The 23,238-nt window shown below is 37.5% G+C and overlaps 1 protein-coding gene across 3 annotated transcripts in view; it reads left to right on the forward strand.

The window, feature by feature from the left end:
• The first annotated feature begins 2,875 nt into the window (after window positions 1-2,875).
• The window catches only part of RALYL (RALY RNA binding protein like), a 368,663-nt gene continuing 348,300 nt past the window's right edge, over window positions 2,876-23,238 (forward strand). For 2 of the 3 annotated variants that reach the window (XM_039695648.1, XM_039695650.1), the window contains exon 1: window positions 2,876-2,988. The gene's annotated coding sequence lies outside the window, so the exon portion shown is untranslated. Of the gene's footprint in view, window positions 2,989-3,897; window positions 3,985-23,238 lie in introns of all 3 variants that reach the window. The other variant, XM_039695649.1, reaches the window with a different exon arrangement.

Below are 23,238 nucleotides of genomic sequence, written 5' to 3' on the forward strand. Positions count from 1 at the left end.
TATCATAATGACTTTTTAATTCACTTACAGAATAACCAGTCAATACATTCACACTGAGAGGAAGAACACACATATTTGCAAGTTTACCTTATTCCTAGTTCTTGGAATCTACTGAACAAATAATACATAAAATACATTGTCCAAAATGTACATGTTCTGATCCTCTATATGTGTCAACAAATAACTTACAAGTCAGATCTATTGTACAACACTGGATCATTAAAACACTATCCTTTAACTTTTGTTGTTGTTATTTCAGGAAGGCATATGTGCTCAAAAGTACATAAACAGTAATGGAAACTGAAAAGCAACAACAAAATAGGATTGTTATTCACGCCTTGATTTTGCAAATATGTTTTTAAGTTAAATATCGTTAAAAAAAGCCTTAGTCATTAAAATGTATTTATACATGCAGTACCTAGAGCTAGGCAAAATTGAAGTGCACCATCCAAGGAAATACACCTCCCACACCTGAAACCTCAAGACATGACAGTTTGTGATACTATCATGACAATATGATTGAGTTTATTGCCACGTGTACATGCAACTTCGTACAGTTAAGTTGGTTAGTTTTCATACTAAAAGCTCCAATTTCTTGGGTTTTTTTGGTTTTTTTTAATCTTTAAAGACTTCCTTTATTTTGCTTTTTTGTTTGTTTTAAACCTTCTCAGATGTATAGCTCTGCTCCTGGGAGCCAAACATAGCAGGGGAAGAAAATTATGAAATGCCAAAACAAGCCTAGTGCCAAAACATAAAGCAAGCAAGCAACCATAGCTGGTTATATATATTTTTAAACTTTGGACAGTGTTCTTTTTGTATTTCATAAAAGAAGTTGAGAGCAAAGAAGAAAGGGAGCACTTCTTTTAATTTTCTGGAAACACTGAGGAAGATATACAGAAAAGGAAAGAAAGAAACGGTCAGGGCAAGGGGAAAATCTTTGTGTGAGGATGCGAAGAAGGAAGGCTGGTGCCCTCACCAGTCTTTTATATAGCAGGGCATCCTCTGACTGGTCAGAGTAATTTTTGTAGAGTAATAACCTGACAGTATCTCCTGCCTCCTGACCTGGATGAAAAGAGACGGGGTCTTAAAAAAAAAAAAAAGTGCGTGAAGAAGAAGGGGGGAGGAGGCAGTACGGCAGGGCAGTATTGGGTATTGGAAAATACTGGCTGGACTGCTCCATCACTGTGCCTGGTTCACAGATGTGTGCTTCTATTCCTCTCTTAATTTATCTTTTGTGGCTCTTTCTTCTACTGCTGAAGCAGTAAATAAGTTAGTTTGTGTGTGATTGTTAGCCGAGAACATTTTGGGGCCAGTGAAGTGAGGACACAGCCGAGGCGGCAGGTTGTGGCCTGGCAGTGCTGAGCAGGTTTTGCTTCAGCTGGAGCAAAGCTGCTCTCAGCCCCAGCCGCCGCTCCCTGCGACTGCTGCGTTTGTTAATAAGGAGACATGCGAGGAGAGCTAAAAAGGGAAAAGCAAGCGTCTTGAGGGAACTCTCAGCAACAGTAGCACACAGTCTCCTCCAGTGTATTTTTTGTACGTTAAAGGAAAAGGGAGACACAGAGCTGCTATCCGGCCAGCCACGGAGCTGCTTCAGGGCCGCACCTGAGTCCGGAGGGGCTCGACCCTAAACCCTTCCACCACTGCGGGCAGCTGCGGTGCCGAGGGAGGCTGCCCAGCCGGGGTCAGCCCGGCCGGAGCCCACTGCCCTGCGCCACGCTACCTGCACCTGCGGGCTGCTCCCGGGAGCGGACCCAGCGGTGAATGGCCCCCTCCGAAAACACTCGATTCCCACCTCGGCCAGTAACTTTGTCATGGGAAGCATCAGCCCTGCCGCTGGAAGGACGGGAGGAGGGAGAAGCCGTGCAGCTGGGGAGAGGCCCGGAAACAGAAGCAGTAAGGGATGGGACCCGTGGTACCTGTCCTCTCCCCCGCTGCACATGGGAACCGCTCTCCGGAGGAAGCCGGAGCAGCGCTGCTCAGACATGACTGGGCGCAAAGTGACTGCAACCTCGGCGCTCGGCACGGAAGCACCCCGAGCTGCGCACACACCGGAGCAGGAGTGGCACAGGGGAACCCCCCCGCCGCCCACGTTGCACCGGCAGCAGCGGTGCCCTGGAGCTGGCGCTACAGCAGGGGATGCCCCTGCCTGCCTTGTCTGCCTGCCGGGGTACTACGCGCACCCACGCTGAGCCGAAGCTGCGGGAGGGGCACCCCCGCACACACGGAGGAATCAGGGCTGGCATCCCGTGCAGACGGCGAGCCGGGCGGCGGGCTACCCCTGCCGTGCGCGCACACGCGGTACCCCCGCGAGCAGTCCCCCATCCCCCGCCGGATCAGCGGGAGGGATAACCCGGGCGCACACGCCTCGGAGCCCGGTGCTGCACCGGGGCCGCCGCCGGGGGCACCTCACCCCTCACCAGGGCAAACCCCGGCTCTCCGCTCCGCCCGCCGCCGGCCCCACTCCCGGGGCGAGCGGCGCTGCAGCGGCGGGGCCGGGGCGCCGCGGCCGGAGGGCAACAGGCGGGCGGTGTCAGGCGATAAGTTCGCGCTGCGCCGGCGAGCAAGTTGCGCTGCCGCGCAGGACGCGCCCGCCTCCGCACCCCGCCCGCACGGCCGGCTGCGTGCCCGCGCTCGGCGGCAGAGAGTGAGAGAACGGAGCGGAGCAGAGCAGAGCGTGTCTGAGCGCGGGGGCAGCGGCACCTGCCGAGGGCAGCGGCGGCGCGGAGCGCTGGGCGGCGGCGAAGCCGGGCGGCTGCGGCGGGCGCGGAGCGGAGCGGAGCGGGCTGGGCTCGGCTCGGGCTGGGTCCGCGCCCGGCGCCGCCGCTGCGCCCTCCCGGCTGCGAGTCCGCCCGGCTCCGGATCACGTGGCGGTTGCCGGAGGCAGAGACTAGAGAGGAGAGAAAAAAAAAGCGCCTCATTCCTTCTTCCACCGCCATACTGTATTTTATAGTAACTCTCATTTTTATTCCTCCCTTTTACTCCCGCTCGGTGAGTACCTTTCTGCTGACATTCTTGTCCTCCTTTTTTGTCCTGTTTTTTTTTTTGTTTTCTTTTTTTTTTTTCTTTTTTTTTTTTTCTTCCTCTTTGATTATTGTTTAAATGGATTTGATCTTTTGCTGATGACAAGTTTTTTTTTTCCTAGCATGCGATGGTTACTAAACTGTGAGCAAAAGGTGCTGCTGGGGCCGGGAGTCACTGGGAATGAAAAATGATAATATTAATAACACAGACTTGCCAGTCCAGCAACAACTGATATACATTTAGTAGCTATATATCTATATATGCAACTGGTTTTGTTGTGGCACGGAAAAGCGATGTGAAATATGATGCTTATTTTTTAAAGATAAGAAAAAAGGCATGTTTCTAACTCTTTTTGCAGAGGATTTTTTTCTGGTGTTGTTTTATTTTTATTTTTGGGTGTTTTTTTAAGGGCTTTTTTTTTTTTTTCTTTTTCCTTAAAGAGATGGGAATTGCAAATGCATTTTACAGCAGTGTTTACACAGAGTTTGTAATCTTGCAATACTGGTGGAAGCCACAGAGCAAGATGTTAATTTTATTATTTTTGTTACTGTTTCTTTTTTTTTTTTTTTTTTTTTTAACAGTGCAACCAGCAGGGTTTTTTGGTTTTCCTCTTCTTCAGTTTTTGATGCCTGTTTATAATCTGAAACTTTTCTTGCAGCATGTTGCAGTCATCATTTTTAAATACTTTTTTTTTCCTTCCTAAAGATAACAAAGCAAAACAGAAAGCCAAAGAGATGATCCTTACTTTTGCACATTTTGCACCTTCACTTTTTATTCTTTTGCCAGCAGTGTTTTATGATGGTTATTGTTATCATGATGATGATGATTATAGATATATACATATATACAAATAAATACATTTTCAAATGATGGCAGTGGAAGGTTTTCCTGGAGAATGAAGTGCGGTTTGGTTTCCTTGTCAACGGAAGATGAAGTGAACAACTGAACATCTCCCCAGTGCAGGTACTTCATCTCCTTGTAGGCGTTTCCACACTGTGTAAATTACATTGTGAGATTTTTTTTTTTTAAAGAAATCTCCTTCCACTCCTTTCTAAACGTGTCTGTGCAATACACATGAGGACTGCACTAAATATCTCTGCCTTGTGATTGCTTGGATGTGTGCAAAATATTGCACTAATTGAGCCTAGATCAGTTAAACCTGAAGAGAGGTGTTTTATGTGCTGTGCTGTATAGAGGGAAAGTCATCTGGGGAAAAAAAAAATAATAATCCAGACACCCCTCCTCTCCTCGTTGCATTTAAAAAAAGAATCCCAAATAAACAAAACAGCCAAAAGTAAAGCCCAAACCAAAACTGGATGGAACCTTGAGATCCTTGGTACGAATACAGATGCTCTCAGGACTTTAGACAAAAACAATAGCTCCGGCCATGTATTGTGGTGACTCGTGTGTTTTTGTGTGTGTCTGCTTAAATTTATCCATTAGAAAATAGCTGTGGAGCAGCAAAGCTCCCTCAGAGAGCTGGCTCACTGCCACATGAGGCATATTTTGTAGCCCTAAGGGCAGAAAACCCTTATATCCAACTTCTGCTCTTCATATTAAAAAGGCGTAAACAAGGCAGCAGGTTGCCTCTTATGAGTCTAATTCATTGGGATGGAGATTAATCAGAAGCTGATATTTGCTTGAAGGTTGTTCGTTTCTGTTTGATGATTAAATAGTCCCACTGGCTGACAAGGAGTGGGAAACTGTTACTTTCCGTGATGGTTACTGAGAGTTCAGGATTGGAGGAGAAACTGTTACTTTTCACTGAGAGCACTTAAATGCTTAACAGAGGCTGCCCCTGATGTGCAGACAGGATATTGGTTCTGTAAAACACAATTTGGAAAGATTTTTCCAGATGACAGGGTAGGTTTGTTTGGGGTTTGTTTATTTATTTTATTTATTTTTCCCTCCAGAGAGATATATGGTGAAATATGCTGAAGTTCAAGAGCTGAATGTTCTGTGATATTCTCTGTTGTTTACTTTATTGTGATGGGATTGCTAACTGTATTTTATATAAAGAACATTTAAGGATCTAAAACTGACTATAAAGATATGCCATGTATTCAGATGTGGAACCTAAAGTAAGTTACAGGGGATATATTTCTTTTGTCACTGTCATGTAAGCAAATATAATTCAGAGAATTACAAATGTGTTTGGAAATTTGAGGCTTCTGATGCTTATGTTTATATTCTTGCAATGTAACAGCTTCCTTTAAAGTAGAAAGTGTAAGTGTATACATCATGCAATTAGTCACATTGAAAAATAAATAAATTCATTTATCTTTGTAGAAACATAACTATTATGTGTTTACACTGGCTTTTTCCAGTTTTACTGTAATAAAAATATTTTGCACATATTTATGCATGAATTCTGCTCTGACATGTTAAAATACTTTTGGCAGCATAACAGGGTCAATAATTCATGTGTCTAAAAACCAGCTGAGATATTTCCATGATAGATTATGATGACTTTTCTAAAATAGTTATGATCTGTTGGGTCATTACACCACATTTTAAGAAGACTCAGCCTGCTTATTTTTTCATTATTTAATTTAAAAGCAAGCCATTAAGAAATGAGAGATTGAAACTTTATTCTCCACCTCTCTATTTATTTCCATCCCTCCTTTTATTTAAATGAAGTGCTTTCTTTATATTAGGTGCAACTCCCAGTAAGCAAAATATTTTGATACTGCTAAAGCACTGAAATAAAGTAACTAGGCTAACAGTTTCCAGAATGATCCTTTTGTCCTTTCTTTTAATACTGCAGGTGTGTTGTGTGAGTAATTTTGTACAGATAGTTGCTGAGTGAAGAGCTAATCCTGCTCACCTAGTCTTATCTTGAAGTCTGAGAAAGTGCATTCTTAAAACTTTCTGTTTAGCACCATTTTTCATCCACAAAGCACCTGTTGTCTGAGTAGTATGGTAATTAACATACATACATTTCATTTGCAGCATTCTGAGGTTGTAGGAGTTCATATATATCAAACAGCCTTGGGACCTAAAATAGGAATAAAGGAGCAAGTTTTGAAAGAGAATCCTTCTACCTCTGTGCAGTATGTGGGCAGAGCAGGATCTGGGTTGATGGAATTGGTTTCGGCTTGGTGCTTCTATAGTTATGCTGTGACTAATGTTTTAGAAAGCCATAGTTAGTGTCAAAGACAATTGTCCTTTTGTGCTTTTGAGATGAATAAAAATTTTGCCTACAAATTGCAGGCTTGTATCTGCAAGTGATGATATCATTATATTCCTTATATAGTATGGGATGTAGTCATACTGTCCTAGCTTCTGAAAGTAATGGGTGTCTAGACTGAAATGACATCTTCTATTTTTCTTTACATCTGTTTTGGTATTCAGAACAGTACAGGGATTTAAGATACCTTTATAAAGGGTTGTAAACTGAACTCTTTGGAAATCAGTTTTTCTTTCTTCTTCCATAACTATTATTATCATCAGTATTTACTTGCAAATGAAGAAGAATAGGTGAACAGAAATGAGAAACTGTGTAGCATCCAGTGTGCTGACTCATGAATATGTGGTTTTAGCTTCTGTAGTGGCCTGAACTGGTAAAAGACTATCTTCTTATGTTTTTCAATATGGGAGCTAGAACTAGAGTGGCCTGTGGTCATGAAGTCTGTTTGCTGTGATAGTAGGCTGATCTTCGTACTTTGTTCAGATTCAAAAAACTCTGGTTTACATTTACCTGGGTAAACTCTCACTGCACCTCTTGAAGGTGGGGCATAGCCTCACTTTTTATGCTTTTAGAAACTGAATTTCTATCCTAAATTTATTTTCATATAGTTTATTCTCTTTTTCTCTCTTTTTTTTTTTTTTTTTTGTGCCACTGCTGACCTTAAACAGTAAGGCTCCTTCTCCATGTCTTTGCTCTTCAGAGTATAGTATATTTTTAGAGAGCAATTGCAGCTCCTTTTCCCTCATGATTTCTGGGCTTAACTGGGAGAGTCCCTAAAAGTGTGGCTGGTGCTGGGAGGGGATGTTGATACAGGCTCTGCCCAAAGTCATGCTGCAGCAGAAACAGGGAAGCTGCATTCAAATCCTCTTCTGCCCAGACTGATCTGTTCTGCTTTCAGCTGAAAATATTGCAATCTGAATTCTGGCTCTCACATCAGCCCAAACATTTCCACATGAAGCCACACACACAGCCATGTCTTCTGGTGAAAAGCGGTTTGCACCATGTGGACCTTCCTTCACTCTGCCTAACCAACCTGAATTTCTTTGGTTACACTGCAACAGGAAAGAACTCTTGGGAATTTCTTCTGCAAAACTCTGTTTTTTAGACTCTCAAGAGTTTTCTACATATTGGCTTAGTAATTTGTATTCTTACTGGGGAAAGGAGCATGAACAGGTTTGAGGTAATACTGTATCACATTCTTTTATCAGGAATAAATGTGAAAGATGGCTAAAGTGTTTAAAATTTTTACCTTATTATATCTTTGCAGGTCACTTATATCTTAGCTCTCTAGCTTTCTAAAACATTGTTCTGTGGCAGTTTGTTTCTCCTTCATAGTGTAATTTTTCTTATTTTCTTCCTTTCCTGCATTTTGGGTTTTAAAAGATAAAAAGATAAAAAGGCTTAATAGTGTTTCAATTGTAGGATTATACAGACTGATAGGTCTGCCCTCAGATGAAGTTTTAACTTCCCTTGGTCTTAGAGGACATGGTGCTCTGTCACATTCTGAAGACAAATCCTGTATGTTTTATGTACTTACAGAATATCTGAGCAGAAGGCTAAAGTTGAATATTTCCTGATGAAAAATTATGTAATCTGTGACCCTGTCTACATAGTTATCCAGTTTGTAGCTCCCTGGAACTCAGATCCAGGCTGACAGAAGAAAACAAAATGCTGATTTTAAGTGGTATAAGGATTAAAGTGCAACATTTTGACCTTTGTGAAGGTACCAATCTTATTTTTATGGTCTTTAAACAATTACAGGAGTAAAATGGCTTGAAGATTATTGTTTTGCACGTCTACATTAGAATAATCTGTACCTTCTCCCCCATTTTTTTTTCTATTTCAAAATGACACTAATCTCTATAACGTACTTAATCTTTCAAAAACATTTATACCGCAGCTTTGGCAGTATTTCTGAGAAAGTTTATTTTTGCACAATGAAGTGTGATTTCTCATCTCAATGAATCATCTGCCAACAATTAAAAAAATAATGAAATAGACCTTCAAATTACTAAGTAAATTTCAGGTTGCTTAGTGTGAATAAAAGAACATGTTTTCATCATTGCTGTATTCTGGAATAATAATATAGATATGTAGATTAATAGATAGAATCACAGAGAGATTTTTAAAGATGTTTTAACGTCATAGAGAATTAACAAAAATCTTATGTTGATTATCCCTCAGGGCTTAACCAATACTTTTGTTTAATACCTAAGAGTTTAATTTTCTTGGTTTTGGATTTATACAGATCTATGTTATCTCCTGCCTCTTGACAAAGGCTACAGAGTTAATAAGTTGCCTCTCTGATACATCACTGTGTGTCTCCTGGCTCCTTACATCATGGCTGGCCTGCTGGAGTGCTGGGGCTCAACCATTAGGCAGTTGCATTTCTGTTTCAGGAACAAAGTTGTTGGGGTTTTTTTTGCTTTTTGTTTTTTGGGGTTTTTTGTGGTTTTTTTGTTTGTTTGTTTGGTTGGTTGGTTTTTTTGTTGTTGTTTTTTTTTTTGCTTTTTGGTTTTTGGGGTTTTTTGTGGGTTTTTTTTTTGTTTGTTTGTTTGTTTGGTTGGTTGGTTTTTTTGTTGTTGTTGTTGTTTTTTGGGATTTTTTTCTCTGATGCAGTTATGATAGTAAGCAGAATCTATCTGACTTGTTTGGCAGAGGTTTGAACAAGCAGAGGTGAATTTCTTATGAGTGATGACCAACAGTGGGTATAAATGTAGTGGAATATTGATGACACTCCCCAGACTCTTCATTTTTTTTCTTTGCACACTCAAAAGTCTTTCTCCTTAAATACCCAAAGATCTGATTAAAATTGGTTCACACCAGTGGTCCTTCCCAGGTAGCCTTCTCCTGATGCCAGTGATTATTACCTCTACTTATGTGCAGTCTCTGAGCAACAAAGTCAAGGTGGAGCTCTGGAAAGAGCTCAAGATTTCTGTAGTTAATTTTACAGTCCTCTGAGAGCAGCTTGTAGCCCTTTGGACAGGCAATAGTTTATAGAAGGCAGTACAGGCCATTATTATTTAAAGAACAAGAGACATAAAGAAGACAATGATAACTCTTGGACCTCAGTGACTATTGAATAACCTGGTGAAAGTCAGGTCCCTGTCTTCCCACTGTGCCCCATACCAACAGCCTTTTTTTCAGCCCGTTCAGTCACATTGGTTGCCTTCTTCAAGGTCCTCCCTTGAGTCAGTCATGTGCTTTGTGATGTTCAGGGTCAACAAAAAGGGGATACCTAGCACAAATCAAGTATTAATGAGATTCTTAATCTGACTGAAATGAGGGTAAATTTGTTCTGTAGGAAAGCATCACATCAGTAGAGTTCATTCAATAAAAAGGTGTCTCTGTTTCTGCTCAGAGTTTTGCATAGAAGGTCCTATTGTCAAAGAGATGTGACACACATTGTTAAATCAGGGTAACTTTATGATTTGTAGGAGGCACTGCACATGTATACCTTGCATGCAGTATTTTTATATTCTATTTTTATGTAATTTATACTTTTAGACTGACTCAATATTTGGAGTTTCTGTCTCAAATAATTTAGTTTGCATGGCATTGACAATGCTACTTTTCCTTTCTGTTTTGTGTTATAATGGAGTGCAAAAGCACTAAAATGTTTACACTATCCTAGGCATGTTCTTTTTTAGAACAATACAAATGAAAGTAACCAAGATACCCTTGTGAATTTTTGCACACCAGGCCTGCACTCTAGGCTTACTGCATGCTAACAGCTCTTGTGGGCACAGGGAGTTACAGTAATAACTCACTGACTTTTACAATGAAACACTGTGTATTTGGTAATTGCAGCAACGTGCTTCTAGCTTGATCTGTAATGCAAGTTACTGTTTATAAAAGAAAATTAATTCTGTCTAGTTACAATATTTATCACATGATCCTTCACACAATAAGTATTAGAATAGATTTAATATAAGATTTAAAAATGTTCTGTGCAAACTACCATGCAGTGTCTGTGAAACAGGCCACCTGAAGGTATAAATAAAACAAAACTTCCTTTTTGGGTACCTTTAAAGGGGATTAATGCTACTGTTTTCTAAGTAGGACACACACATACACACATACATGCTACCCATTTTTCATCTTGTATTTGCCACTGATTTCACAGGATAAAACTCAACAATTGAGGTATTGCAGAGTAAGTCAGTTTTCTAATGTATTGCACAGTAGGTCAGTTTCCTAATTTCTCTTTACTGCAAAAATTCACATCCACTTTGTTTTCTTTTTCCCAAACTGAAGAAGAAGGATGCAATTAATTTTTCCTTCTGCCTTTACAACTTACAGTTAAATGGGAGTTCTTTAAATGATGCAGTTACAAGATTGGCTCTGGAGAGGTTAACATCTTCTACTTGGACATTTGCAAGCTGTAGACAATTAATGTACATTATGAATAATGAAAAGAAAAACTGCATTTATGCCACTTTGGCTTTATGGCAGTAGTTTATCAGGACATTGATGCTATTTCTATTGTTTATTATTTTATGAAAAAAGCATGCTGGATTACCATTTGTCAGCATGTGCCCTGTTCCAGTAGGTGCTGTAGAAATAGAAAGGTGCAGAATTAAGGCTTGGTGCTATTAAAATCAGTGACACATATGCTGGTCAAAATTTCATGTCAAACCATTGTTTTTTCCTGTGGATTTTTGATGAAGTGGTTCACACAAAAGGCTCTATTCATCTCACTTAACCTTGCTGTTTAAAAAATAGGTTTTTAGAACTAAGCTAGTCATCATTTTAGCCATCTAAAACTTAGTCATTGAAGTCTAACACAGTAGCTCAAGGCTTTGTAGTCAACTGAGATAAATATTCCCTTCCTGCAGAGAATTACGGATTACAACCCAACAGAGGCATCTATGGACAGCTGAGATGAACAGCCCTCCTAAAACACCTCTCTCTTTACACTGATGAGAGAGAACCTAGATGGCCCATTTAAAACAGATTCCTAACTTTTTGAGGGATGAAGTTAAAGGAGATGAATCGCAAGCTCCCCAGTCCTCCACTTCTTCAAATCCTAATTTTGCAATGAAATTTTTGGGTTTGTTTTTTTTTTTGGCCACTAGAATCTTCATGGCTTTAAAGTTTTTACTTGAATTTATTTTCAACTTTTCCAGCAATTCTTCTCACAGGCATATAAATATGTTTTTAAATATTTTGAATCAATTCCAGACTTTGACAAAGTTCTTAGCAATTTCTGATAGGACCAAGATTTCACATCTTTTTTGCACCGGTTCACCCTGTTTCTGTCTTTTTATAATGTGATCCAGCAATAATTGATCCTTCAATAAGTTCTCCTCACAGAGTCCTATTCTAAAACCCAGATACTTAAGCTGTTGGGTACAATCATGGACCTCATTTGAAAACCTTTGAAAATTATTGAAAAACAACAATATGGGTGGCAATAGAATCAGGTAATTGTACTGTATATATGAATAATTGTAAGATATATTTAAAAAATAATTAATACATCAACAGCAGAAGATCTGAATTTGATGTCTCTGCAGTTGGATCTTGAAACTATAAAAGACTTTTTTAGTTTGTGAGCTGAGGTCATCCAGGCAATGTAGGGGAAATATTTTGCTATTGATAGCATGCTCCTGGTATCTTCATGTGCACACAGTGAAACCTGTACTTTTGAATACCAGGTAGATTTTAGTTTTCCCTGTCTTGAGTAATTTTTTAGAGAACACTGGAATTTTATAAGACTGTTAATGTCTGTAAAATCACCTCTTCTGCACAGTTTATTTCAGTGTCTTGCTTCAGATCTGTCCCAAGTCATTGTATGTAGCAGGATGCCAAGCAACAGCCGATTTGTGACACTACACAATATGTTATATCATCCTCTTTTCCCACAAATTATGAATTCGGCTATTTCATACAGTATATGTTTGGCCTTTCTGTAAGATTTTCTACAGGTACTGAAATATATGAAAGTAGTGTACATGTTTCCACCATGGGTTTTGTCTTCTTCTTGGCCGGGCACTAGCTGGGTGCCTGTGCAGACATCATTAAACTGCTCATACAGGCCGTGTTTTTCAATGACAGCATAGTATGAAACCAAACTAAAGCTGAATCCAAATTAGAAATGAACCATTTGTTATTATAGGAGTAAGCACAAAACTCAGCATAGTGAGAGTTAATTGCCCAAATACCACAGTATTACTACCATGATAAAGTAAGCTGCAGCTGTAAGCTCTAAGAGTTGTAATATAATGGTTTGCACAGACTCAGAAATCTTACAGACTTGTCAGAATTGAGAAGGGAAGTTAAAAAGTTGGAGTTCTCAGCACTTTGAAATAACTGCTTCAAATAAGCGCAGTCATATTCACTGGGGACTATAAACTGTTAGTTGCAGCTACCGTGTCACGTTACACACTTCATCACCTCTTGGTCTTTGTTCTTCACATTCTATTTATATTTCAAACATAGTTTTTTGTACTGTCCCTCAAAAATGCATTGTCTGAGCAGTGTTCACATAAAACAGATTTACAGATTTACAAGGCTAAAACCCTTTGCTGACTTCATGAATTTTTCGCCTCTTTTCCTGCTTTCATTTATGCACCATAACATTTCCTTTTTCACTCTTGTATCTCTGCTCAGAGTTAGGAGCACAGTGTTGTCACAGGAACATAAAGGTCTCATGAACATAGATTGTCAGAACACAGGCCCAACTGAATTTCTCAGTGAGTGTAGGACATGTAAACCAAGCACAAATTCAGTGTCTCTTGTCTCTCTCTGCCTGCTGCTCTGGGTGAGTAGGTAGTCTAGGCAGCTTGACTGAGGGTCACACATTTGGAGAGAGGCTTTTGAAAGGCAAGATTACAAAAAAATAATTGCAGTTCAGTTTAAGGAAATAAATTATTTCAGGGATGCCACATCTATTTATTTTTAATTTGTTGTACAAATTAATGTCATATATGGTGTGACATTTCATCTCAGAAATTTAAAAATGGGTTCAGAAATTCATGATACTTGGTCACAAATATTAATGAACGTCATAAATACTCATCATAATATGAATAGGGCTAACTACTTTACACTCTCAGGTCTTTTAAGATCAAAGTCAACCCTGCTATGGAGACCTGTGTCACACTGATCTGCATTGACAGAGAAAAGTGTAGTTTCAAATGTTGGGTGTGTTCATTTGAATTTGTGTTTTTTATCTTTTATTTGTAATTATTTTTTTTTTTCAGATTTTTTGGACCTTTCCACCTGCTCTGGTCCTTTCATCTGGTGTCAGTACAGGTCAGGATAAATTAAAAGGAAGTAATAGGAGAGGGATGGAAGAGGGGAGAGGAGTAGAAAGAGGGGGAGAGGCAGAGATGAAAATGGAGAAAAAATTCCCAGTGATTCAGCTAAGACTCGAGACAATGGGGATGTTTTCAATCCCCACTCTTTATCTTCCCCTCTAGCTCAGGCTTCACTCCCTCTCTACTTTAGCTTTCATCACCACTACAGATGTTTCACAAATTTCTTTTTTTTTTCCTTAAAGAATAAAACCACAACAATTAAAGTGTTGCAAACAAGAAAATATACCCATCTTCTCACAAAATATAAGATGACACAATTCATGTAAGTCGTTCTTGAAGTAGGATTATTTTCCTCCTAGTAGTCTTTGACTATGAAAGAATGAAATGGTTCAATAGTTCATGAGCAAGACAAAGCCTAGATTTCTTGTTTCTTTTATACCCAACTTCAACCCTTTAAATCAGTTTGCACATGAGTCTGTGTTTCACTTTTATTCATCTGTATCCAAAACCAGACTTTCTATTGGTGTTTATTTACTTCTTTTTTACCTCCCCTTCTTTCAAATCTTTCTTCCATGGGTCCTTCTTACTCCTTATCCTCTTAGAGAAAGTATAAATTAAAAACTATTCCTATGCTTTCATTTAGTTTTTGAATTTTGAAGTGTATTATTCAGCTTTGTAATTCAAATACTCCCACCAGAGTAAAGAATGCTATCTGATATTTTCCTGTGCAGAGTGACTGTCAGAAAAGATGCAGGGACCTCATGACTCAGCGCTGGTCTGGCTCTTGGCTTGGTCCCAGTGCTGTGTCTTTCTTCCCAGCTGGAAGGTAGGCCACTGTGAAGGTGGAGGACTAAAAGAACACTTTGGCTAAGCCTCTTTTCAGTCCTTGCCGGTACTTGCTTCCTCTCAGCTGTTCCCACCAGGAATCCCTTACATCTCACAAGGTGGCTTTGGGAGTGTTAATAGAAAGGATAGGCTCAGTAACTGGTCTTCCTAAGAAAGTATTTCCTAAATCTAGAGCTTAAGTTGGTCCTGTGGCTCCCCTATACCAATCTGCCTGATACAAAAAAGACAAAGGTTAGCTACTGAGTCAATGCAAAACAAGACCCAATTGTAAATTTGAAGCCTCAGTTCTTTAAATAGAAAGTGCTAAGAATTCCCAAGCCCTTTTCAGATACTATGATCAATTTAAACAATTGAGTAGAGAAAGGTGTTAGATTTCAAAATATTCTAGATAGAGTAGTATTTATTACAGATGCTGGTGGAACCGGTCCAGAGCAGAACAGTTGGGTCCAAAAGGCTGAAATAACTTTTATATCCTAAAAAAGACTTTTAGAAAAAAAATTAAATACTATAGGTCAAATGCAAACATGCTATTTAATACATGAATAAATAAAAATTACATAAATCTCCAAGAAAACAAGTGCTTCTTTCAGGGATTTTATGTTTAAGCATATGTTAAATTTTATTAACATTTAGGAGAACTTGATTTTAAAACTTCTTAAAAGATGTTCTACAAATTGATGCAACTGACAATTACCTCTTTAGTTGACAGGAAACGTTAAATTTTGTTGCTGTTGATGTCTGCCTGATGTATTGTTTTTATGCATTTAGAACTGGATTGTTAGCGCTCAATTTACTTGAGTCACACATTTGAATAGCAAGTTTCTCATGTCAGTGGGGTGGGCACTCAGAGCCTCTGAACTCGGTATTTCTGATCTCTGGGCAGTCTCTATGAAAAGTGGGAGCCCTTTGGAACAACTTGGTGAGATTCCCCCAGAGAACTGTACTGAGGGCTGTGACCATCCCACAGGACAAACAGGATCTCCTCCACGCACCATGACGTGCTTGACAGAGACCATGTCCATCTCCCTGCTACAACCAGGGAACTACTTTTAATGCTTTGATTTCCTGGGATTTTTTTAAAGTGAGAGAGTTTGTAGAAGACTTTCCTGGGCCTTCAGAAAGTTATGGTGTGAGGTGCAGCTTATATGTTTAAAGGCAGATAGCACTGGTCCAAGCAATCTGCATACCTGTTGGAGCTCCGGCCGTGTTTTTCAGCCTTAGGTGTTATTTAAGGTCAGTTAAGGGAAGCCTACCTTAACTTTAGGTAACTTCACTGACAGTGCAAGAGAAGTTATGACATTTGAAACTTGTCTTCAACTGCTGTTCAAATGTAATGCAAGGTATCCCATGCTTCAGAATTTAGAGACATTTGCAAAAGAGAGAACTCTGACTTTCTTGTTCCTTTGAGTAGATATCTTGAAAACACAGGTGCTGGTGAGCTCATAAGACTGCCCACATAAGCAAGCTGAAGGAGCTGTGCAAACAGATCTGAAGCAAATGTTTTGCAAAACACACGTGAACTGATGATGTCTTTCTCACTGATTCAAGTCTTTTGCCTGATCTCAGTCCTACCATTCTATCATCTCTGCCACAAATATTAGATGTTTTAACTTTGTAGTTTACTTTGCAACATTATGTGTGCAACAAAATAGTTTCATATTGCAATTACTATTTTACTTCAAAAGGTAACTACTGTATAATCCATTATCATCAATTTCTTTTATGACCAGCCCTTTACTATTACGTTTTACAGCTTTTCAGTGCATCAGTAAAGTATCTTTATAGAAGTACAGTAATAGAGTTGGCACCTTTGATTCTAGGAACTTCGTAATGAAAATTTCAAAAGCCTTCATCCTTTCCTGAAAGGGTAATGCTACTTACATATAAACTTGAAACTTTATAAACTCTCTCTTTCAAAATAAATACTTTGTGACCTCTGGAAAGTGATATATTATGTATTTATTGGTATTGGTTGCTTCATGTAACATGTATGTTTTGAAATAAATTGCTTTATTCTCCTGGCATTAGACTTCACCACTGAAATTCAAAGAAAGATTTCCAAATTTTGATGCTTGCCTCTCAACTGCTGCTTACAACAACAAGCAGTTCTGTCATCTTTTGAAAACTGAGAAAATGTGAAAATGTTGAAAGTCAAGAAAATTTTGGGATCTCTAGTAAATACAGAGTTAAAAGCCTGAGTTCAGCACCTTTTTGAAAGTTTCATTTTGTGTGGAATGTAGATTATTGCACATGATGGCTTAGACAGTCATCTGTGCATCTACTGTAATTAGTGTATATGTTGGCAATCTCTATTTGCCCTGGAAAAGAGAATTGTGGGGAAAACAAGGCTGAATGAAGGTTGCTATCATCATCAAGAAGATATTTCACATGCAAAAGATACTTTAAATAAATATACTAAGGACAAGGCATACCAGGTACTCTTTGAACACGTAATGTGTATCTTTCTATGTGTGGCTTGTAGCAGCTCAGAGAAACTGGGAGTCAGGTATTCCTCTCACTGGCAATTGTGCAACACTTTGAATATTTGTCTACTTGGGTTGTGACATGAGAGGGTTTTTAATCTGCGGATGTAATTTCTTAAAGATGAGATATTGTGCACAATATTTTCTCATGAAAGCACCATTTTTTTTTCCCCGTGTATTTTGAGTAGTACAGCACATACCATGATATATAGAAGGTGCTCTGCTCCTGTGTACCTATATTCATGGATACTCCAGCTCTTTCAATGAAGTCTATGACAATGCTTTGTTATTGGATTCATTGGAAGCAAGATCAGCCTTCTGTTGTCAATACAGCAGGGATACAGTAGGATTTGTTTCATAAATATGGAATAGGGTATTAATGCAATAGAATAGACACTCTGGTACCTGTTGAATCAGGGATTTTGATGACACTAGAAAAATTTGCTTTAATGTAAAATGTTCAATGCTGTTTTTCTTATGAAATTAGTTGCTATATAGTTTTTCTGGTACACTAAAATTGAAAAAGAGCTGATATAATGGTTTAAATAGCTCAATCTGTTTTTGCTGGTAGTAAAGAATAAGAAAATGTTATTTTCAGAAAAAGCTAGTTGGTATTAGAATACATAGAACACTAGAATAATAATGCAATAATAAATTAGACTGAAATGTTTATAGTTAATTTTATAGTTTGTTTTATAGTTTATTAGTATTAATAAGTTGATGCAGGAATTGATGTCTTGTGCAATTAGATATCAGGGCAGATCACATTGTCATACCAATTGCCATAATGATCGTATCAACTAACAGCAACTTTATATTATGTAGAAAAACAAAATCTTAATATATACTGTAGAAAATATGCTTAAATCAGGGACACATTTTTTCATAATGAAAACAAAAAATTGCAATATTTGCAAGAAGGTGAAGTAGGAATACATTATTAGATGAATATTGCAGCTCCTATAAAACTCCTGAAATAATTTCAAATAACAGGAACTTATAAGTTCCTAAATTCTGGTATTTCCTAACTTTGTATTCCTTGACTTTGCCAACTTACATATCTTTTTCCAATATAATGCTTTCTGAATGTGTATGTGTATAGTCTATATTTACTCTATTGAGGGAGATTATATGTCTAGACAAATATATTTGAAGTTTCATTATGAAATATGCAATAATGGTAGCATAAAAATACAACTATTTATGAAAATTGCTTTTGGAGAATTGCCTTGTAACTTCCTATTGAAGCTATAAATTTGAACCATATTTTCTATTTGCACCAATGCATGAGGAAGTTTCAGAATAAGATTTTAAATTAGAAGCATGCTTTAATGAACAAAACACACCACTCAAGCTTGGTCATATATGTATCCCAGCAGAAGTTCTGCAAAGTCCTCTGTTTTTCGTGACATTCAGCTTCCCATATATTTTCACATATTTCATTTAGAACAGTAACATTTCTATAAGCACTTATTATATTAGGCAAATTTCATCCAAGATTTTTAAGACCTTACAAATGCTTATCATTTAAGTAATCATAGGAAGGGAAAATTTTATTGATTTGTGTAGCCAAAGTGCAAAGGACTCCAACAATGGAAGTAAAATTAACAGCTTATTAAAACCATAGAGGATGAGCTCCAACCTCAAATCCACATGATTTATATGCAGATTTTAACCCACCATTAGTGTTCAAGGTTCTGCACTAGAGTATGTATTAATTAATAACAATAACTTTTTTCAAAACAATACACACAATGTAAATATTTAAATGCTTTTCAGTATGAAATCTTCTAAAGTATTTGCATGCATTACCCCATGAACTCATTCAGTCAAATCCTATCACCAGCAGTATATTGAAAATACAATCAGTGAAAAGATCATTATGCATTTTAAAATACTCTTTCTATTAATATTTTTTGGTTTATTCTCATAATATGATATATAAGACTTCTCTTATACCTGAGGCATGATATAATTTTTCTTGTATTCTTTTTGTAAGACTCCAGGAAGTTCTTTATCTTGGAGGGTTTTTTAATGTATCTGTCTTCTTCAACACATTTTTACAAAGCTCAATCTAAAAAGAAGGAGAAACAAAAAGTGGGGGAAAGGGGACTTTATTAATAGAACAATAAGAGCATGTTTCAGAGCAGGTGGAGTAGAAAGAGACATCAAAGCCAAGTTAACAAATAGTGAACTCATCATAGTGAAGTCTTCAGGAAACTCCATTTTGTAGGCAAAATTTAAAACGTCATGCAGCTAACTTTGATTTTTAAGTTAGATGACTTTTAAGGAAGTAGTTATGTTCCAAGAGAAACCTATGAGATTAAAAAAGGGGTTAAAGAGAATCTATGAGAAGCTGCTGAAGTAATTCCTTCATATACTACATTTTATATATATATACATATGTATATATGAAATACTACATATTATATGACCTTATTTTTTATGATATATGGTCTGAGATAAGACACAAATTTCTGCTTAAGATAGATAAAGTTTTTGGGGGTTTTTTAAGCAAACCCCACATATTAGACTACAATTGAATAATTAAAAATTAAGGCAGTTGTTTTCACAAGCCAGAATTAAAAAAAAAAAATAATAATTTCTTTTTGTGAACCCAAATGTTAGTTGACATAAATTAATGAAAAAATATTGTTTGAACTACTGTGGCTAAAGTACATAGCTTAATTTGCATATTTAGTTTCAACCTAGCTGATACAAAGCTTGCAAGTTCTGTGGTGTAGTAGGGGGTGTTATGGCTTTTGGCTTTGGTTAAGATCCCCTTTGGTTGTGCAGGTCAAACCTCCAAAATACACATATTTCAAGGTCTCTAATTGTAAATTTACACTTAATATGATCACATAATTAAATTAAGTCAAAGCCTGCAATTCACTTGTTTGTCTCAGAAACATAGATACTTTGTGGACAAAAAATTCCTGTGGAGTTGAAATGCAATTGTTTCACGTTGGTGGAAAATACACTTTTTACTTTATTCTGCAGTATTATACTGAAAAATGCTATAGTACCAGATATGATAAAGAGTAATATCTTGAAAATCACTACTGATGTTTTCTGTAGTCAGATCCCCAAGCAATTACTAAAGTCAAACTTAACTAGCTAGTAATGTTTTGAGAGTCTCAATTCAACTGGCTGCTGTAGAAGGGCATCTACAATTGCCATTTTTTGGCATCCATAATTATACGACAAGCATAGCCAAAATTTTATCATGTTTAGGGGATGCAGTTAAGAAAACCAACTTATTGTAACATAATTTAAGTCAGAATTCTGTAAATTTCTTTCATTAACACTTAAAGGAATCTTCCCATCATCTAAATTTTTATTAACTTACCCAGTTGTGCTTTGCCAAATCCCAACACCAAGCATTTTTTCCATCTTACTATAAACTGCTTATAAATTATAGAGTTATTGATTGTGGTGATATTGTGCATCTAATGTGATAAAAAGGGTCCTACTGCAAACCAGTAATTTTCACAAACATAACAAAAAAAAATTGATTTGTATGTTAAGGTTTACAATGTTTCATCTTTATTTTAGGTAATAATCTTAATGAAACTTAAAAAAATATATTTTCAAATTTATTTAGAAAAAATAATGATGAGAAGTTTTATTGCACAACAGAAGGCAGGAAATGGGAGAGAACTTTGTTATTCAGTTTCTAGGCTCCATCTCCATTTAGGCAACATTTTTCCTGAAAGTCTTTTTCTCAGTTCCTTTTTTTTTTTATTTTTTTAATTTTTTTTGAGGACACATCAAGATTGTTGATATGCGCAATCCCTCTGCCTCCTCCAGCTTCAAGCTTCAATGTCTCTGGTATCTTGTAGAGTTTATATGACTTTCAGAAGTCTCTGGATATGTTTAATTATTTCAGACTCAGTGCTGGGCTAGTGTGGTCTCAAAGACCTGAAACTTCTCTTTTCTGTGCAGTCCTCTATAAAATCTTCTGTTTAAACAAGTGCTTCCTAAACCCCTTTTCAGATGATCAGCCTTTTGGGCTGTGCGCACAATTTCTTCAGTGGGAAGTTACAGCATGAAGAAAGAATATCCTTTTGCATTGATTGAACTGGAACAAAGGGCATTTGTTAGAAAACAGGAGACTGGCAACATCTGTATCTCTTACTAAACATATATTAATTAATTCATCTGGTGGGAGCTTTCCTATCAGTATTTTTCCTGTGATCATTAGAGATGAATGTGATACTGATTGCACTTTGGAAATAAGCACTAGCATTACCTACTTTCATATTTGTTTTAAAGTATGAAATTTAAAAAATAAAAAAACCCACCCCAAACATTGAAGTACAGATAAAGCTTATCATATTTCCTTCAGAGAAAGCTGAGAATATGAAAATAATTTTCCTGTTGATGTAAATCACCCATTTATTATGACTTATTTCTTCTACATGTGTGCAATACAGTTGACTTTTGAGTTGAATGAAATAATCTAGCTAATTTTACTCAAGGACTTCAACCTTTGGCTGCTGATGGGAGTATAGTCACATCTTGTGGAATACACTGAGGAGTCTTGCCTCCAGAAAATATGTAGAAGAATAGTATGAGATAGAAAAAACCCTTGTTGAAACTGCAGAGGTAATAGGCAGTGAAAGGAACATAATATCTAATGGAAGAATGTGTATTCCCAACAGCAACAGCTGAGTTCTAGATCTTCACTAAAATTCCCTTCTACTCTCCTTTTTTTCTCTCTTTAAGGTTTCACTTTCACATGCAACCTCCTTCTGTCCCTTTACATAGCTACTAACATATCTGAAAAATTTTCACTCACCCTTTATAATTACATAATTGTTCAGGTTGGAAAAGATCTTTAAGTTCTTCAAGTCCAGCTCTTAACCCAGCCCTACTGTGTTCACTTCTAAATCATATCACCAAGTGCCTCATCCACATACTTTTTAACACTTAAATACAAATAATGCCATAAACAAAAAAATAAAAGACAAGGAGTCTACACAAAGCTAATGGTTATTTGAAGTTAGGGTAAAATTTAAAAAAAATCCTGTGACCTGGACATTTCTGGGCATGGTCAACAATATTTGCAGCTGATCTAAGCTGGTAGGATGTCTCCACTAAATCAATGGAGAATTATTTACCTGGTTGTACTCTCATAACTTTTTCACAGCACATGTGATGGGATTTACTCCCTTTCAGTGGTAAATTCTGCAAAACAGGATGATTAGTTCTATACTGGGAAGGTCATTTCAGTCTTATTTCAGAATAACTAATGGAGCTTTGAAAATGTCAAAGTAATGCATGTGTGTGGTGTATGCAGATGGTAGGAGAAAATGCTATGCACATGAAACCCAAGCACAGAAATTATGAACTTGGAAACTATCTTTTCAGTGAAAGCTATTTAGCTCTAGAGGCTCTCCTTTGCATTTTGAGAGGATTTATAAGAATGCATTATTCATAGTGAAACAACAGTTAGAAAGTCAGTTGTTTCTGATGGAAGGTGGTGGACACAAGCTTGCATATTTCTTAGCCTTTCATGTTACTGCTGCAGAAAAATCTGTCTTGTGCCTTGAATACTGTATTGATTATAGTCAATCAGACATTTTAAATAGACTAAGGTATGCCCTACTTAGCAAAAACTGCATTGACAAAGAGAGTGTATTACTGAATCCTAGAAATTCTGGCATTAATTAGGCCTGCTGAGGTCTTAAAAGTAAAGGATAAATGTGGTATCATTCAATAACCCAATTTTTAGACTGATTATTAGAGATAAAATAGAGCATGTTATTAAGTCTTGAGAAGGGTTAAATAACAGAAGGGTTTAAGTGATGCAGTCATCAGATGTTCAGCTGTCAAAACACCATTTTTCTGACTGTTTTGCTTTGGATCAAGAATTGTGATTTGTTTTGGGAAGTATGCTCTGGAGACCTCATGTCTGAGAGGGGTTAAAAGATCATGCCATGTGAGACACAATTTTAACTCTACGATCAGATCTTTTGAGAAAAAAAAAATGGGGTCTTTCTCTGTTGATAAAGAGAAATATCCATAGGTTAAAAATTCATTATTGTAACGCTTCTTTTTTTGTGTTTGAGACCCAATATTTTTTTTCATTTCTATGTATAATGAGCCATAGTTAATATATGGTACTGAAGTAAGTATCTCTGAAAGTCACCTTTTCAATATGAAAGAAAGGGGGCAGGTGGATAATTAACATATATTTTCCAGATTCTATCCCTTGTATATGTATGTTTATAGGACCTGAGCCTCTGCTATCACCTCATGGATGGAGTATATATATGGATGGAATGAAGATGATAAAGTAGAAAGATATTGTTTTGCTTTTGACCTTGTGGTGTGGGTATTATACCCCAGAATGTTTCTGCCACTTTATTCTAGTTATTCTATTTATTTGTCTAGTTGGAAGTACAGATACTCTTATTGATGTAAGGTA

Source organism: Passer montanus, unplaced genomic scaffold, assembly GCF_014805655.1.
Source record: "Passer montanus isolate IOZ18808 unplaced genomic scaffold, ASM1480565v1 scaffold90, whole genome shotgun sequence".
Lineage (NCBI taxonomy): Eukaryota > Metazoa > Chordata > Aves > Passeriformes > Passeridae > Passer > Passer montanus.